This window comes from Brienomyrus brachyistius, unplaced genomic scaffold (genome assembly GCF_023856365.1).
Source record: "Brienomyrus brachyistius isolate T26 unplaced genomic scaffold, BBRACH_0.4 scaffold216, whole genome shotgun sequence".
NCBI classification, from domain to species: Eukaryota; Metazoa; Chordata; class Actinopteri; order Osteoglossiformes; family Mormyridae; genus Brienomyrus; species Brienomyrus brachyistius.
The window spans coordinates 4,228-8,454 of NW_026042491.1; positions in this window are offsets into that span (position 1 = coordinate 4,228).

Genomic DNA, 4,227 nt, shown 5'->3' on the forward strand with positions numbered 1-4,227 from the left:
GCGATAATCAACACAGAGCCGTAGGCCCCCATCCTTCTTTCGCACAGGTACAATCGGCGCTGCCCATGGACTACGGGATGGCTGAATAACATCCGCCTCCAACATCTGCTTTATCTGGTCATCCACTTCTCTCTGTAAATGTAAAGGGACTCGCCGAGCCGGCATTTTAATAGGCCGGGCCTCCCCAGTGTCAACCGTGTGCATCGCCAGCTGCGTTCTACCCAAATCAGCCTGCCCCATGCTGAAAACATCTGCTCGTCGGTGCAACATCGCCTGGACTGCACACGATTCTGCTAAACTGAGTCCCTTTTTATCCAGACCTAGATGTTGGAAAAGTTCCTCACCCGTCCAGCACTGCTCGGGCCCCCCACCATCTGTGAGGACAGCTGTCTGCCCCACTTCGATGTCTGTGACCAATGAACCCACCTTCATTCCCCGCTTGAGTTTACACTCATCTTCGGTCACATTAATCACTCTTACAGGCACAGCTCCTTGGGTTACACGACAAACAACCCGTGCCACCAAAACATCATGTCGGCTGGCTAATAATGGAGCAGGTTCCAGCATCCCCACTAAGGGGTGGGCAGACACCACTTTAACTGTTCCCGGAATGACCACCTCACTCCGTGGGGGGACTATAACATCAGTACTCAGGGTCACTATCCAGGGCTGTTTACTAGAGGCATGTGCCACTAGGGGCACCATCTTCCCCATCACCTGACAACTCTGCCCCTTTAAATCAATCACTGCCCCATATTGGGTTAAAAAGTCATTCCCCAACAACAGATCTCGCATATCCCCATCAGTCACTAAAAATTCCACCCCCAAGGCTAAAGACTCAAATTGGCACACAGTGCACCATTTACCCAAGATTTTAAGCTCAGCCCCATTCGCTACAGCCACAGCTCCAACATAGGGCACCAACCCCGGTCTCCCCCCTGTGGCAGACTCCCAAAAACTCCTTGGCACTACTGAAACCTGAGCCCCTGTATCAACCAATAAATATGCCTCAACCCCCCCAACCTGGGCACCTATATATAGCCCTTGACCACACAGACTCGCCATTGGAGGAATTTCTACCTCAGGGCCTTCCTGCTTCAGGGCGGGCACACGACCTACCGTGCCCGCCCTCGAAAGTTTCCCGACACATAGGGACAATCCTTTTTTAGATGTCTGTCACATCCACACTCCCAACACACCATTCGCTCCGGCCGAAGTGCCTCAGACACTGCTACCCGGGATGACTGCAAAGGAGCTACTATGCTCTCACCAGCAGTAGGGGGACTATTGCGGGCCTTTAACGTAACCACTTCTGCACGCAGGGCCTGCACCTCCTGTCGCAAACCCTCCACCACCCCCAACAATGTCTCCATCTGATCCTTATTCCACCCTGATCCACTTATACCACGTACCGCCGAGGGGCCAGCATGTCCCTCCAACCGTCTAATAGACTCAATTTCAGTTGCAAGGCTGATGGCGTCCTCCAAAGTGGAGGGTTTGGCACTACGTAGCTGAATACGCAAATCTCCAGCCCCCACAGTAACCACAAAATGGTCCCGTGCCAACATATCTTGAGTAGCATAATCAACCAGTGGATAAGCTCGCATAACAAGCCTTCGCAACGCTGTGCCAAATTCTCTAGCTGATTCTTGAGGTAAACGAATGCGAGATGAGAATTCTGCACGATACCAATCAGTACTCCCACTGGATTCCATGCATCCCTGCATGGCCCCCTTTAAAGCCCCATAAGTAATACGAGCCTGCGGAGGCAGCCCCGTATAGCACTTACTCCCGATAACTCACGCTGTCCGAGTTGAGGGAACTCTAATGTGGAACTGGCGGATGCCGACGCTGCCTGCTCACTTTGTGACATGATAAAAATTCAAGTCGTTTAATACACAGGGGAAAAGGACACGAAAAAAAACTTGTTCTCTCTCTTTTCACTCTCCTCCCCCTTTGCAGGATCCCACCGCTGCCACCAGTGTAACAAGTGGGCTACCAGGGCGCACTTGTCGAAGTTCGCTGCCACCACCTTTTTAATTTAAAGAGGCTGGGAAGGTCCAACCAAATAAGGACACCAAAATATAGGAAGATCTTTATTAAATATTCCCCGGATTACAACCCCTTCCCGAGGGCTAACTTCATCTCACTAGGAATGATACAACCACAGTTCCCCCCACGCCACTCAGAATCCAAATATACAGCACAGCAAGCTTAAATCACAACGCCCGTGCAAACCCTTACACACAGCAAACAAATCATTCCCGATGCACCTTCTAACCCCGCCCTCCTACTCACGACCGCAATCCGGGGATAAAATTCATACACAAACATACGCTCATTCATTCCAAAATTACACCATTAAAAGCGGTTACTCCCCTGGAAAGAGGCACACCTGGCCCCCCCCGCTTTCTCCAGGGAAAAGAAGTTGAGGTCTCTCAGTCCACGGGGTTCGTCTCCCCGCTGTACTTCGCTGCCAGCCCTTTAAACCGCTATCTTTCTAAAAGCATTATCCCCCCCCCATAACTAACTATAACTTCATCCACGGCCAGTCTACCACCGGCGACGGACACACCACGGTTCCTTTTCCCACAGACTGACAGCTACTCCAACTCCCCCAGTTTCCCTACAAGACCAAAGAAAGACCTTTTCTTCCCCCCCCCTCCCACATAGGCATCCTCTTTATAACTCTCCCTCCCCCACCCCAATCCTAATCACCGGTGTTCCCCATTAACATGGCAGCGAATGACCACGCCCAGATTCGTTCATTACAATATCATAACATTATTCTAACATTAATGTCATGTTGTTCTTAATAGATTTCTGTCTCAGGTCCTGATTTCAGATTGAGCCTTTAATCTAGAATATGGTCAGTTTTAAAAACACTTGACTTTGTTGCAACTCATTTTTGTCATGCCCTGCCCGTCGGCTCCTCCTGTGTGCCACGCCCCCTGCCTACCCACGTGTGTTTCCCGGATTGTACCCAGCTGTGTCTGATTATTTTCAATCAGTCCTGTGTATTTCAGTCCGTGTCTTACCCGAGTCCTGCGTCCGTCATTGATGTTCATTGATGTTTGTTCGCGTGAGATCCCCGTTCTTGATTAAAACCCCGTTTTCCCCTTATCCCGCTTGCCTGCCTGCTCCTTCCGCACGATCGCCGCTCTGCCCGCGATCGCTCACCTCGACCCGTGACAATTTTCATGTTAATGTCATCTTTCCTGTTAATGTGAGTTTGTTCTGTGTGGGTCTCTGTCTCAGGCTGTCATTTTATTCATAGTCTCATTTAAACCACTTAACAATATGCATAGATTGCATAGTTGCTAATGTAAAAAATAAAAATTAACTTCTATTCTACAACAACATACAGTATTGTGAAGTATTAATAGTACTTATTGCCAATTCCAGTTGAAAGGGTAACTTCTGTAATTTGAGTAAAATGCAAGATAAATTTTTAAACCAGATTACAGTAAATTTTTATTTTTCTGTTTAAAAAGATAGTTGCTGTAATTTACATACGACAAAACCTGTAAAAGACATTTTGTAATTATTTTCTAAATGAAATGAAGATACTTTGTTACTCTCCTTGCGGAAATTCTCTTTTCACCTACCCCATCTTGCTCTACTTGACACACGGGCACAGACAAAGGTGACAGCAAGCCTGGCAGCAAAGGGCAGCCACCTGTAGGGACACCCATGGAGCTGGGGGTTTTACAGTGATTAACAGCAATTTTGCAATACCTTTCTGGCAGCTTTTTTTTTTTGCTAGGTATTTACAGTAAATTCCACATTCAATTCTACACCAAAACAGACGTCATTCCTAAGCGCAGCATGGACTGCTTCCAGACACAGTATCATATGCAATTTCCAGAGTCACTTGAGTAAGCTGGAGATGCCTCATCCCCGGGTAAGAGAGCCTGCAGTAGGCAGCCTACCAAAAGAGGGCCTTTCCTGTTCCCTTCGTGAATTATAAAACCAGTGGAGAGAGCTCTCCTGTTGCAGTTTCAAAGAGAAGACCAACATGGAGAATTTTGGACTGAGGTTTTGCAGTATGAGGGTGCTAAAGGAAAAAGGAGTTTCAAAGACATTGGTCTGCCTGTACTGCCGATTTTGTCTCTGGCAATTTCAGATGTTCATGTAGAACGTGAATTTACTAATGTGACATTCCTTAAATCTGACCACCAAACAGAATGGTTGTAAATTTTCTGTCCAGTTTGGTAGATGTACAAT